This window comes from Onychostoma macrolepis, chromosome 20 (assembly GCF_012432095.1).
Source record: "Onychostoma macrolepis isolate SWU-2019 chromosome 20, ASM1243209v1, whole genome shotgun sequence".
Classification (NCBI taxonomy): Eukaryota; Metazoa; Chordata; class Actinopteri; order Cypriniformes; family Cyprinidae; genus Onychostoma; species Onychostoma macrolepis.
In genome coordinates, this window is record NC_081174.1 from 23,382,537 (window position 1) to 23,397,896 (window position 15,360).

At 40.1% G+C, this 15,360-nt stretch overlaps 1 long non-coding RNA gene across 1 annotated transcript in view; it reads left to right on the forward strand.

The window, feature by feature from the left end:
• The window catches only part of LOC131527505 (uncharacterized), a 61,616-nt gene extending 46,827 nt beyond the window's left edge, over positions 1-14,789 (forward strand). Inside the window, exons 3-4 of the long non-coding RNA XR_009267663.1 lie at positions 405-442; positions 14,589-14,789. This is a non-coding gene — a long non-coding RNA (uncharacterized LOC131527505). The remainder of the gene's footprint in view (positions 1-404; positions 443-14,588) is intronic.
• The last annotated feature ends 571 nt before the right edge of the window (positions 14,790-15,360 follow it).

Sequence of the window (15,360 nt, forward strand, 5' to 3'; positions counted from 1 at the left end):
GTCGTTTGTTGATTTAATAATAAGAATAATCAGTTCTGACATGCCTGAATATCATGGCCCTAAACAAGAAAATGCCACTAATTCTATGATGCAAAGAGGTTGTGCCTCATAGATACTTCCTGTTATGTATAGTGACACCAATCCCTGTTTTAAAGAATTAGTTCACCCTAAAATTAAAATAAATGGGAGCTGGCATCTTTCACCTTTAAAAAGGATGTGAACTTTATATTTATTTTTGTCTTCTAAAACCACTGTATGTGATACCTTCTACTGAGCTGTTTGTATGGGCTCCTTTTATGGTGATTTTGCATCCTTTTTAAAGCTTGAAAAGTCCGTATTCGTTATAACTGCATGGAAAAGTCTAACCATCTGCATTCTTAAACATCTCCATTTGTGTCCAACAGAAGAAAGTCAGTCATACAGGTTTTGGAGCAGCATGAGGGTAAGTAAATGATGAAAACTGTCATTTTTGGCAGAAATATTCCTATAAAAATGTTCTTCATGCATATCAAAAAGATGCAAAAAAAATGGCACAGAGAATTCTTCCATATGATCCGAATTCTCTCTGCATGTCTTCACTTTCTCCTTCCCATCTGGAAGTGATCTCATTTTCATGGAGCATAGAATGGATCCTCAAAGCTGACTTTCAAGTAACCCTTCCGTACTTTTGACAGCTTATCTTCTTTATAAATATATAATGGATTTTGAAGTTAAACTGTATCTCAATAAGCATCTGTATCTTCATCGGAAGGTCTGTCCACCAGACGTACAAGTTTTGGACTTTTTTAACAAAGTAGGAACAGGTCCTGGCACTATAGTATGAGCAAGCCACAATGCTAAAAGTTTTGGCTCGCAGTTTTACTACATCAAACCTTAATTAACTTGGCATCTTTGCTGCTTTATTTTATACAGTAGCTGGATTCATTGATGTTAAATCAGCCAGAAAAAGATGCTTAATAGCTCATTTACTTTTACAGCCTAACATTGGGGAAACGGTCTAAAAAGAGATCAAAGGGCTCTAGAGGGAAGTTTGGGTTCATGATCTAGTTATTAAACGTGTGGATATGAAACTATAGAATAAATCTTGGGTCAGTACAGTTTTTAAGCAGTTCCATTTCTTGATGTATTCAAAATGAATTAGAGCAAACCATAAAACATATGCAATTTTAAGAGATTAACCGAGTTAATTAATTAATGAATCTGTAAGGTTTTGCTCTGAAAGAAAGCAGAACTCCTCCGAGCAAAGAAGCAGGTGTTTACATGAGGATGCATGATCACTTGGGTGGCTTAACATAGCTCCATGAAGGACAAATGAGTGCTGTGTGAAGAAAAAAGCAATTACAAAGCCCTGAAGGGCACTCCGCTGGGATGCGGCGAGTGCGCTAGCATTCTATTCAAGGACTGACTGATGTGTTCCACCATCTCATGTACCAGCCGCATAGAAAGACGCTGCAATTGGGGTGACTGCTGTGCCAAGATATGATGACCACTTCGACTAGAACAGGAAGCAAACGTGGGGAAAGGATGTTGATGGACACTTGAGCTTTAATGGAAGTTCTTCAGCTTAGCTGTTCATAATAGGGGTTTCGTGCCATCATTCAGTCCACAATGTACTGTGGATAGCCAAACAGTACTTTTTAAAGTCAACAGAGGTTATTTCTATGCATTTATTAGTATTATGCATTACTCTGATTCTGATTAGTACTGTTTAGGTGAAATTAGATTTTTGTAATGTGCATGTAGTCAGGTGTCTAAATATTTGGGGGGAAATAAACAGAATTTCAAGATGTAAAGTCAGAATTACTAGAAAAAAAGTCCCAATTGCAAGATTTTGCCAAAAAAAAAAAAAAAGTCAGAATTGCGAGATGTAAACTTTAAATAGCGAAATATATACTTGTAACAACTCACAATTACGACTTCAAGTGTGAGTTTCATATGTTGAATTTCATATAGAAAAATGGTAAATAAAAAAGTAAATATTGTATAGTGGTAAATATTGCCAGTACTTCATTATATAATACATTTTACCAGTGTCCGAATTGTTTTTGAAGGCACCTTATGAATGTGAAATGGACCTATATACAGTGGGGCAAAAAAGTATTTAGTCAGCCACCAATTGTGCAAGTTCTCCCACTTAAAAAGATGAGAGAGGCCTGTAATTTTCATCATAGGTATACCTCAACTATGAGAGACAAAATGAGAAAAAAAAATCCAGAAAATCATATTGTACGATTTTTAAATAATTTATTTGCAAATTATGGTGGAAAATAAGTATTTGGTCAATAATAAAAATTTCATCTCAATATTTTGTTATATACCCTTTGTTGGCAATGACAGAGGTCAAACGTTTTCTGTAAGTCTTCACAAGGTTTTCACACACTGTTGCTGGTATTTTGGCCCATTCCTCCATGCAGATCTCCTCTAGAGCAGTAATGTTTTGGGGCTGTCGCTGGGCAACACGGACTTTCAACTCCTCCAAAGATTTTCGATGGGGTTGAGATCTGGAGACTGGCTAGGCCACTCCAGGACCTTGAAATGCTTCTTCTGAAGCCACTCCTTCATTGCCCGGGCGTTGTGTTTGGGATCATTGTCATGCTGAAAGACCCAGCCACGTTTCATCTTCAATGCCCTTGCTGATGGAAGGAGGTTTTCACTCAAAATCTCACGATACATGGCCCCATTCATTCTTTCGTTTACGGATCAGTCGTCCTGGTCCCTTTGCAGAAAAACAGCCCCAAAGCATGATGTTTCCACCCCATGCTTCACAGTAGGTATGGTGTTCTTTGGATGCAACTCAGCATTCTTTCTCCTCCAAACACGACAAGTTGAGTTTTACCAAAAGTTCTATTTTGGTTTCATCTGACCATATGACATTCTCCCAATCCTCTTCTGGATCATCCAAATGCTCTCTAGCAAACTTCAGACGGGCCCGGACATGTACTGGCTTAAGCAGGGGGACACGTCTGGCACTGCAGAATTTGAGGCCTTTGTTACTTTGGTCCCAGCTCTCTGCAGGTCATTCACTAGGTCCCCGTGTGGTTCTGGGATTTTGCTCACAGTTCTTGTGATCATTTTGACTCCACGGGTGAGATCTTGTGGAGCCCCAGATTGAGGGAGATTATCAGTGGTCTTGTATGTCTTCCATTTTCTAATAATTGCTCCCACAGTTGATTTCTTCACACCAAGCTGCTTACCTATTGCAGATTCAGTCTTCCCAGCCTGGTGCAGGTCTACAATTTTGTTTCTGGTGTCCTTTGACAGCTCTTTGGTCTTGGCCATGGTGGAGTTTGGAGTTGGACTGTTTGAGGTTGTGGACAGGTGTCTTTTATACTGATAACAAGTTCAAACAGATGCCATTAATACAGGTAACGAGTGGAGGACAGAGGAGCCTCTTAAAGAAGAAGTTACAGGTCTGTGAGAGCCAGAAATCTTGCTTGTTTGTAGGTGACCAAATACTTATTTTACCGAGGAATTTACCAATTAATTCTTTAAAAATCCTACAATGTGATTTTCTGGATTTTTTTTTCTCATTTTGTCTCTCATAGTTGAGGTATACCTATGATGAAAATTACAGGCCTCTCTCATCTTTTTAAGTGGGAGAACTTGCACAATTGGTGGCTGACTAAATACTTTTTTGCCCCACTGAATTTGTCTCCTGTCTTTGACGTCAAAGCTCAGGATAGTCAGTAGTAAATGATTTGTCCAGCCAATAAGCATAGCCCTGATATCATTTTCCAGAATGATTAGTCACATGGCATTTCCGTTCAAAACGGCCGGGCAGCAGAACAGAATGCCCGTGAGCAAAGATGACAGATTTAAAAAACAAAATGAAGTATTTCTGGCAGGTCCTTCAGTAGCCATGAAACTACATCTCAGATGAACAGGAATGCAAGTTCTCTCCAGACCTACTTGGTTTCCTCGGCTCATATAACCTTTAACCCCCATGGTTAAAAGGTTTGTTGTAGTGCACAGCTGTCATAGCTGTGTCTCTGCACCAGTGAGAGTTGTTATCAAAAATGTCAGTTCCACAAACATAGCGAGTTGCAGAGGCAAACACATTTTCGAGGATATTATCCTGGGCTCTTTATTTCTCCACCAACTAAAATCACTTGTTCTTTTGTGGGCCCTGACAGAATTTATAAACTCATGTCCAGAGTGGGCAGAGGAATCATTTTGGTGTCAGGCAGATTGACATCCTCAGAAACTGAAGCCTTTGTATTTTTTTCCAGTGCCTTCCCAGGTGTAGAGGTCGTCATCTCAGCTGCAACGAGATGATAAACAGATCTGACAGTGTGCACACACATCATGTGGCACACTGTGATAGTGGTTTTCATTATTTTATCATATTTGCAAGTAGCTGAAGGGAATTCTTTATATCCATAAAGCCTTATGGGAAGAACTTTATTTCTTGCCTTTTTTAATGTCCACAAAACCCTCGAGTGAGAATAAAAGACTGAAGTCCATACAAATGGGCATTTTCCCCCCAGAGTGTGCACTGGCATTTCTTAAGAAGAGGAAAACAACTTAAACCACAACACGATGGAAATTTAGTATCACTGTTAATTGTAGGTATGTATGACAGGGTTTAATTTGCGACTGTGACCATCTAACTCTTCGTCATCTTTCTTGTTAAACAGCTAATCACCAAATAAATATGTGAAGACTGCATTTTGATTTGAGCTTGTATTTTATCTGTAGGCCTATGTTTTCTTGAAGCTTCCTCTAAGAAAAACAGTCCACCTAGCAATAAAACGAACAATACAGAGTTGTAATAATACTGAAGTCCTCTGAGGTAATTTTTTCTACAGCTGGCAGCAGTTGTGCTTGTATGAAACGTTAGAATGCGAGACCGCGAATGTGATACGAAAGACATGAAAGTAGCGCCCTTTTCCTAATGATTCGTTTCTTTTAACGATGGTGATTATCTATGTCTAAGTGCAAAGTGCTAGAGAGTTTAAAAGCAGTTTAACAGCCAGGATTTAAAAAGTGGTTTTGATGACTTTTTCCATAGACAAAAAAATATTTTTTTTAGCTACCACCATTCCATATTGGACAGCTTTTTGAATTTCATGCCCGAACCCACCAAGAGATTTAGACCACCGAAAACAGCAATTGCTGGATCAGGGGAGAAGTCACAATAAACTTTAGAGTAGAATCTGAAAATTTCGCTCCAAAACTCATAGTTTTGGGCAAGACCAAAAGAGATGTCCCAGGGAGCCCTCGGCAGATTCACATTTGTTACAAATAGAAGAGATGGAGGGGTAAAATTTGCTAAGATTAACCCTAGAATAATGAAGCCGATGTACTACTTTATATTGAATTAGCTGGTGTATTGAGTTAATTGAACATGTATTTATGACCTTGATAGACTTTGTCCAGTCCTCATCGATTATCTGAATACCTAAATCCTTTTCCCAGGAATCTTTCAGATATAAGGTAGATATGTCGAACCGACTGGTAAAAACATCTATAGCCTAAAACGAAAAATCAAATTAGAGGAGTCGGGAGAGTCAGAAAGTAATTTATATATTTCATTATCATCTGTTAATAGTTCAAAGTGGGAGATAGATGTGCGAACATAATTTCTCAGCTGTAGATATCTAAAAGAATGTGATAGTGGAAGATCAAATTTCTGTTTTAGCTGAGGAAATGTAGCAAATTTACCATCCATGTACAAGTCTCTTACGGTGACCATTCCTTTACTGGACCAGACCAAAAATGTGGAATCATGTGAGTGATGGCTTAAAGGCATGATTATAAGCAATAGGGGTGGACAGTGTGGTAGATGGCAACTTAAACGCTTTCCAGACCTGACGCCATATTTTGAGAAAGCTGCTAAGTATAAAGTTTGTGTTGGCCACTTTAATGGGTAGTACAGGTGCCACAAAAAGCAGGGAAGAGAGAGAGTAGTTTGTAACACTCTGTTCGTTGGAGAGCCAAGATGGAATGTCACCAGCAGGTGATTGTTTCTATTGGGCTTCTATTGTTTGTTTTTTTAGCAGGGTAGTGCCGCTATGCAATGCGAATTGTGAAGATTTAATGTGGCCTTTCCACACTGAGCGCGAAAAAGCGAAGCAAATTTCGGACGCGACGACGCGCTGGAATAAAACAACAGCGGATGCTTCCACATAGACCGCGAACATTCGCGCACCAAAAATGCAAATGTTTTTGGGGTTTTTTTTCGTCCAGTCCGACGAATCTTTTCAGTTTCGCAAAGAGAAAACCTCGGGCCGTCCGGAGCAGCTGCTGTTGCACAAAAGGGTGAGAATGGTGGTAGTTTCGAAAACCAGTGTAAACAAACACAGAAGAAGAGTATCCCGGATAAGAGCAAGTAGTGGATGCTGAGTTCTTATCGTTGGTATCTGAGAACAGATTTATTTTCACATGTTCTTTATACAGAATAACATTTCTAATAATTCTCCACTGAATCATGTGATCTGCAGAGCACCGTCCATTTTCTTCCACGTGCACTAGTGTTATGAGTCAGAGCGCGTTCACTCTCTAGTCTAGATCTTCCGTATTAAAATAAATAAATTCATAAAAAAAAAAAAAAAAAACAAGTGAAACATTTTTCTACACATGAAATATGAAAGCAAATAGACATGATTATGACAATATATTTTCTGTATGTGTTTTGTATGCAGCTCATGGTATTTTTTTTATAGCAATAAAGGATGTTTATGACAAATATTAGCAGTGTGGCGTTATTAAACATACAAAGAGTGCATGTGTCTGCTTATTATAGAATCAAACCCCCTGGAAAACTGCGTGACTGGTACCTGAAGCATGTGTAAAACTACTCCAATCCTATTGGTCCACATGGCCTGAGACGTCATAGGCAGATACCCGAAAGTATAAAAGGGGCACCTGCTGAATACGTCACCAACTCAGTTGTCTGAGGAGACGTAAACAGGCATGCCAAAGGCATGGCGAGGGGACGCAGCATCTTGCTCCCTCCCAGAGAACCATGGTTACATGAGTAACCCGAGACGTTCCCCTTCTAGGGAACTCAACGCTGCGTCCTGGTGGACACTTTGGGAAATAAAGATATCCAATCACGCCATGCCAAGGCACATGCCTGTCCACCTGGTGAGAGAGCACCAAGAGGTGACAGACATACACCAAACCTTTCCTCAGAAAGGGGTCAAGCCACTGACGCCTTGGGCAGCGCACATAACTTGGTAAAAAGAGGGAGCCCGATACCAGATAAGGTTGAACAACCTAACCAAGCTAAGAACACAGCCATCCTCAGATAGCAATGATATGTGAGCAATAGTAGCCAAATACATAAGACCACTGAGAGACTGGAAGCCTAGAGGAGTTCTCAAGATTGCTACCAACAATCCCAGATAGGACACAATAGCTGTGTCCTATGTGTCCTTGTGTCGCAGATAGCTATATCCAAAGAGTCTTATGAAAAAAAAGACCTTCCTAAAGAGCTGCCCAGACCAAGAGAATGGCTAATCTACTTAAAAACCCCCAGAAGGGGAGCAGTCACAGATAGCTATATCCCTAGGAAGGGGCTACCGGACTGAAAACTAAAACCCCCTGGAAAACTTACCTGTGCTTAAAAACCCTAAGAAGGGGAGCAGTCCCTAAGCTAGGACATAGATATGCTCAAATAGCCATGTACCTAGGAAGTCTTCACTCTTGGTAGGGGAACTCTTAAGAGTGGAGGTCTCAGCATAACGACTCTCTAAAGCAAGAGGAGACATAGCTACACTCAACGCCAGAGGCAGTTAGTGAGGCTCAAGTAAAGAGCCTACAAACTTATAGTACTGCCTAAGCGGAGCTTCAGCAGAATGACTACTGCCAAGGACGGAGCTCTGAAGAGTGGAGGCTTCAGCAAGATGGTTCTCTTAACAAGAGGAAGCCTAACAACACTCAACCCTAGATGAGGAGCTATTAAGAGTGGAGGTCTCAGCATGACGACTCTCTAGAACGAGAGGAAACCTGACTACACTCAGTACTAGAGACAGTTAACGAGGCTCACAATAGAGCCTACATACTTATAGTACTGCCTAAGCGAAGCTTCAGCAGAATGACTCTCTTAAATGAGAGGAAGCCCTGTTCAGAGGTATCGCCACAGATACATAAGTGGAGTGGGGCCCAAAGTGAACTGGGGCCAGAACCAACTCAGAGAATGGGAACGAAGTCGAGCGCGTAACCCATACCATACAGGATTTTAGAAAGTGCACAGGGTGCCTAGCGTGCACACTTACCACAATGTGGATTTTAGAAAGCACATCGAAGCTATATGTCTGAAGCATACATACAAAACACAACATGTTGGCCAGCGACAGCCTACCGGCGTGACCACAATATTACGGGCGGTGAGAAAATACGTCATCCACTTCTTCATCTGAAGCTTGCGTCCGAAGCATGGCACGAAGCCTAGAGGACGCAGTGTCTCGTTCCCTACTCAGGGAACCATGGTTACATACGTAACCTGAGACGTTCCCTTTTGAGGGAACTTCAAACTGCGTCCTCTAGGGGTCGCTATGGGGAACGGAATACCCACGCCACCATGCTGAGGGGAGTGCAAGCCAAGCACAAGCACTAAGTACCAACTCTACCAGGCTAAGGGAGTTGACCCTGGGACGGTTAGACGGCTGTCAGTGACATTATCCCCTACGGCCAAAGGCCTGAGTCCTTTAAAGGGATACGGCTAAGCACCTAGGATAGTAGCTAGGTCCTGGCCTGTCACCCAGGGGCTACCACTTGCTCTGCACGAGCACGCTGAGGGAGCTGTCTCAACAGACCCTTGGTAGCAACACATTGTTCAAGCCCAGAAGCATTAGGAGAAATAGGTAGAGTGGGGCCCAAGGCGAAACTGGGGTCTCACCATCTCAAAGAAAAGGCACGAAGCCGCAGTGCGTAACCCTTACCATACAGGATTTTAGAAAGAACGCAAAACACTTGATGTGCGATCTTGCCACAACGTGGATTTCAGAAAGTGCACAAAGACTTAGCATGCGCACTTACCATAACATGGATTTGTAAATACCGTTCTTAGGAGGTCATAGAGGCTTTTACTAGACAAGCCCAGAGACCCTAAGTGACTGTGGCACTCGAAAGAGCAGTACTCTTTTCATTTGTGACCCTGGACCACAAAACCAGTCTTAAGTCGCTGGGGTATATTTGTAGCAATAGCCGAATAGCCGAGTCAAAATTATCGATTTTTCTTTTATGCCAACAATCATTAGGATATTAAGTAAAGATCATGTTCCATGAAGATATTTTGTAAATTTCTTACTGTAAATGTATCAAAACTTCATTTTTGATTAGTAATATGCATTGCTAAGGACTTCATTTGGACAATTTTAAAGGCGATTTTCTCAATATTTAGATTTTTTTGCACCCTCAGATTCCAGATTTTCAAATAGTTGTATCTTGGCCAAATATTGTCTGATCCTAACAAACCATCAATGGTAAGCTTGTTTATTTTGAAAAATTGACACTTAAGACTGGTTTTGTCTTCCAGGGTCACATTTTATAATAGAGCACACATAGATGGGAATGGAGCTTCTCATAGAACAAACTGTCATATGAGGGGTCCGTAACTACCATCACAGTCAGGTTGCTAGAAGTAGCTAGCATGGCTGAAGGTGACATAGTACCCCGCTCTCAGCTGAGAGGGGGAGAAGATTCTCGATCTCTTTCGTGCTACAGTCATCCCACAAAGCGAGCAACTTAAAAGGGAGGCAGAGAGAGGCCTAACAACCTGAAGTTGCTGACTCAGAGCTCTGGGGAGCAGAGAACTTAACTCTCAGCATGAGAGGGAACTCAAGACACTCAGAAGGGAGCGGCATGCTCGTAGGTGACCCTCTATGGTGAGGGGAGCAATGCTAGCTCGATCAACAAGGAGAACAACCTCTAGCAACCTGAGGCCGCTGAATCACAGTGCTCGCAAGGGAGCAGCATGCTCATAGGTGACCCTCCTGAAATGAGGGGAGCACTACTAAAGCCCACTACGTGGCTTTCTACAAATGTACAGATGTAATGACCATGGAGCGGGGAATTCAATTCCACCAGACAGCACTGTCTAGGTAGGGCTCAAGGAGACCACTACTTAAAACCCTAAGAAGGTGAGCAATCACCGAGCTATCAGCAGCTGGTCCCACACGGCTAGCCTGAAAAACCTGGTAAGCCCTCCTATGAGGCTGCCACAAGAGTGGGCTATCGACTTATCGATAGCACACTCTAGGCAAGGGCTCAGGGAGACCACTACTTAAGACCCTAGGAAGGGGAGCAGCCCCTGAGCTAGCACATAGATATCCTCAGATAGTCATGCACCTAGGAAGGCTACAAGAAGGGGACTGACTGAGACTACCCAGACCACAAAGAGTGGGCTGTCTACTTACAACCCTAACAGGGGAGACAGCACTGTCAAGGTAGGGCTCAAGGAGACCACTACTTAAAACCCTAAGAAGGGGAGAAATCATCGAGCTATCAGCAGCTGGTCCTACACAGCTAACCTGAAAAACCCCGGTAAGCCCTCCTAAGAGGCTGCCTAGTTTCTTCATAGTGAAGATGCTACGACATTTCCTGTGATGCAATACTGATGGTATGCTACCTTCAGGTAGGTCTTTAGCAAGATCAAGGATGGGGCTGTAGCCTCTTATTTTTACTGCTCTGAGTAGTATGTTCCATGAATCTACAGGTGCATCTCAATAAATTAGAATGTTGAGAAAAAGTTCATTTTTTTCTTGTAAGTTATTTCAAAAAGTGAAACTTTCATATATTTTAGATTCATTGCATGTATAGTAAAACATTTCAAAAGTTTTTTTTTGTTTTAATTTTGATGATTAGAGCTTACAGCTCATGAAAGTCAAAAATCAGTATCTCAAAGTATTAGAATATTTACATTTGAGTTTCAATAAATGACCATCCCTACAGTATAAATTCCGGGTATCTCTTGTTCTTTGAAACCACAATAATGGAGAAGACTGCTGACTTGGCAATGATCCAGAAGACGAACATTGACGCCCTCCACAAAGAGGGTAAGTCACAGAAGGTCATTACTGAAAGGTGTGGCTGTTTACAGAGTGCTGTATCAAAGCATATTAAATGCAAAGTTGACTGGAAGGAATAATTTGGGTAGGAAAAGGTGCACAAGCAACAGGGATGACCGCAAGCTTGAGAATACAGTCAAGCAAAGCCGATTCAAACACTTGGGAGAGCTTCACAAGGAGAGAACTGAAGTTGGAGTCAGTGCATCAAGAGTCATCACGCTCAGACGTCTTCAGGAAAAGGGCTACCAAGCCACTTCTGAACCAGAGACAACGTCAGAAGCATCTTACCTGGGCTGTGGAGAAAAAGAACTGACTGTTGCTCAGTGGTCCAAAGTCCTCTTTTCAGATGAAAGTAAATTTTGCATTTCATTTGAAAATCAAGGTCCCAGAGTCTGGAGGAAGACTGGAGAGGCACAGAATCCATGTTTCTTGAAGTCCAGTGTGAAGTTTCCACAGTCTGTGATGATTTGGGCTGCCATGTCATCTGCTGGTGTTGGTCCACTGTGTTTTCTGAAGTCCACAGTCAACGCAGCCATCTACCAGGACATTTTAGAGCACTTCATGCTTCCTTCTGTTGACAAGCTTTATGGAGATGCTGATTTCATTTTCCAGCAGGACTTGGCAACTGCCCACACAAAGGTACCAAAAGCTGGTTCAGTGACCATGGTGTTACTGTGCTTGACTGGCCAGCAAACTCGCCTGACCTGAACCCCATAGAGAATCTATGGGGTATTGTCAAGAGGAAGATGAGAGACATCAGACCCAACAATGCAGATGAGCTGAAGGCCGCTATCAAAGAAACCTGGGCTTCCATACCACCTCAGCAGTGCCACAAACTGATCACCTCCATGCCACGCCGAATTGAGGCAGTAATTAAAGTAAAAGGAGCCCCTACCAAGTATTGAGTACACATACAGTAAATGAACATACTTTCCAGAAGGCCAACAATTCACTAAAAATGTTTTTTTTTTTTATTGGTCTTATGAAGTATTCTAATTTGTTGAGATTTGTTGAATTTTGTTAAATGTGAGCCAAAATCATCACAATTAAAAGAACCAAAGACTTAAACTACTTCAGTCTGTGTGCATTGAATTGATTTAATACACGAGTTTCACAATTTGAGTTGAATTACTGAAATAAATGAACTTTTCCACGACATTCTAATTTATTGAGATGCACCTGTATATTCATAGGTGCCACAAGGTTAGAGTCATCATCCGAACAGTGTATTAAACACTCCGACTGTAACACTTGCACTTTGTTCTGCCATACTTCTCTATTCTGTGATGTACATTGAAAATAACAGAAATACATATCAAGAACAAGGAACATTTAAATATGAGGTGTTGAAAATAGCATCAGGACTAGCCATTTCCAATTATGTTATGTGTTAGTCTGTGCAACAAAGTCTTGTGAAGTAATCGAACGTGAAATTTCGAAATCACATGAAATTTCAGCCGTCTTGCACTACTTCCATCTCTGCATCTCCACACACTCAATCTTTTTTTAATTATTCACGAAGTTGTTATCGTATAAAACAGGTATCAAATGAAAGAATGGACCTTCTGCTTCACAGTGACACTAGTACCTTGCTTATAGAACAAAGACGGTCGGAGTAATCTTGATTTGAAAATGCATCAAATTAAACAAAGTTGCAATCATCGGTCATTTCTTTACTCATTTTCACACAGCTGAGTCATAGCTGAATAAGTTGCAAAGTGCTTGTGGCCTCCAAGGGTAACACATATCAAAATAAACAGCAGGACTTACCTTTTCAGATGATGCTAGTGGCTTATCATTACAACAAAGTATGGTGGAGTAATCTGGTTTTGAATCTAGCACCAGGTGTTGTTGTTGCATAATATACTATTTCATATACAGTTCATACATATTTTTTCAAATTGCTAGGTCATGGATTGTCCCACCATCATGGTTCTGATATCACCAGATTACAGACAGTCTTGTCTATCCTTATCTGAAAAGATATCCCCCCTAACATCAGTATCTTTTGAGATAGATAAACAAATATAACAATTTAATAGATGCAAAAAATTGTTTTATTTAATATGAAGGCTAATATAAAATGTATACAACAAATATCATGTCAAATTATGTCAGATCTGGATAGCCCTGACTGTCCTGAAAAAAATCAACATATAGGATGTATGGCTACCTCTTCTTACAATAGACTTCATACAAACCTGCTGTGCAGATACTGTAGGACGATAATGGCTAAAATAATGATTGTCCCAAAAGATTAGTAAAGCTACTCATTTGAAATGGTTACCATATTTCAAAGTACTTATATGGACTCTACAAACAAACTGGTACCAAAGAGATTTTGCCACCTTAGGTGGTACCAAATTCTGGCTTGGCCCATGGACTACTTTTCCAATTCTGTATAAAGTAACAACAGGCAGATTATACCCGATCACCCTTAAAACTTACTTTAAAAATGTGGTGTAACCAAATGCAGTCTGGTTGAAGCAGTCTCATTAATATTTACAATGCAGTTTCACAATAGGTTTCATATATATATTCAAAAGCTCTTTTATGCAAATTGACGTTCAGGTGTTGAACCCTACAATTCTCTTTCAATGCAAATCTTCAGTGTTAAAATTCAATGCGTCTGAACCTTCTTCAAACACCTTTGCTCTTCAATTCCATCTCTAAAACATAGCATAAATGGAAACTGAAAACCAATTTTTTTTTTTTTTTTGAATGAATGAATGAATAATCACATTCGATGACATTCAACAATGATGGTGATAATAATAAATGTAAAATAATCAGAAGCACATCCAATTGTTACAGTGCTCTTCTTTAAAAGGAGAGGTAAAATTTAGTTAAATTAATTTTTCAACCAATAATACGGAATTTCAGTTGATTCTTCGTAATTTGATGAATAAATCATCCATGTCACAGGTCTAAGAGAGTGTCTCTGTTCATCATTAAGAGCCTCATTTAAAACTTAAATCCTGTGAGAACCCCATTTTATTTCAATGCAGTGTTGCATCGCTGTGGGTTTTTAATTTGTGTCTGCAGTTCAGAGATAAAAAAAAAGGCAAGTGGGAGATTCAAGAGTTCCAGCATATCCTCGGGAGACAGCATCACTTAATATTTGTCTTATGCTAATTATGTAAATTATTTTTTCATTTTGGTTTGTGCAGAGTAATCTCTAGGTGAGAAAATTGAGACCGCCAAGGACTGCTGAGCCCTTGGTGTTCCCAAACTTTATATTCATCTGAAATTGAAAATTGAACCCCAATTATTCAGCATTACATGTATGTCACATCTGAATATGCGATTGCTTTTAAGATAGCAGGGTCACTTTTCTTCAGTTAACTGTATTGCATTATAATTTGAGACAAACATTCTTAAAGTTTTTGTTCATATACTCTGTACCTATTTTTCTGTGTGGCAAAGATTTGTGCAACATCCCTGGGTATAAACTGTGCAAACAGCTTGGTAACATCTGGTAACATACACTCTTCAATTTGAGAGCCGACTTCTAAAACTTGAAACGTGCCACAGGATGTTATTTTTCAACTCATGCATTACTTTTCCTTACAGGGAGGCATATTGCAAGCTGTTGGGAGCCTGTGCATCTTGTGATGAGAATGATCTTGAAGGTCTTCGTGTATGACATGGTCAGCTTTCAGTGGAGATTCTGATTACTTTCTGGCCTGGGAAAGACACCTTAAGGATCTTGAGGGGATGAAGTTGGATTCATGTCATTTCCTGAGTGCGTATGGCAAATATGGCATTTGCTGATGAACAGATGTATCATGATTGAAAAAAATAAAATAAAAATAAGAAAATGGAAACGGTTTATTGAATATTTAGTAGTGGATGAATGTGCAAGGAACTGTAATCGAATACAGTGGCATTTATCACCAATCATGTCGGTTTCATTCTGAAGGTCTTTATGTACAAAGGACTTGTCACTCAAAAGAGACCAGAAATGTGATCCAAAATTGTTTCATATTCACTTTCATAAATGTAAACATTCTAACGTTCTTTAAAAGAATGTTTTGGGTTTTGTTTTTTAGAAATTGGGAGCTTATAATTAGGAAATTACAGTCGACTATTGTAAATTGTATTTATTGTTTTTAACTGCTCACCAACATCAAGAAATCAAAGAGCTCATTTTCTAGATTGTGTAACAAGAGAAATATGGCTTTTCCCAATTTTAGTGTATATTTCATTGCTTTAATGTCACCATACACAAACAACCATCTGTCTCCCTATAGGATGTACAGATTAAGATTTGTTCAAATGAGCTATATGATTAATTGCACATAGCATTGTTTATAAAATCAGTGACATTCAAATAATAGTGATT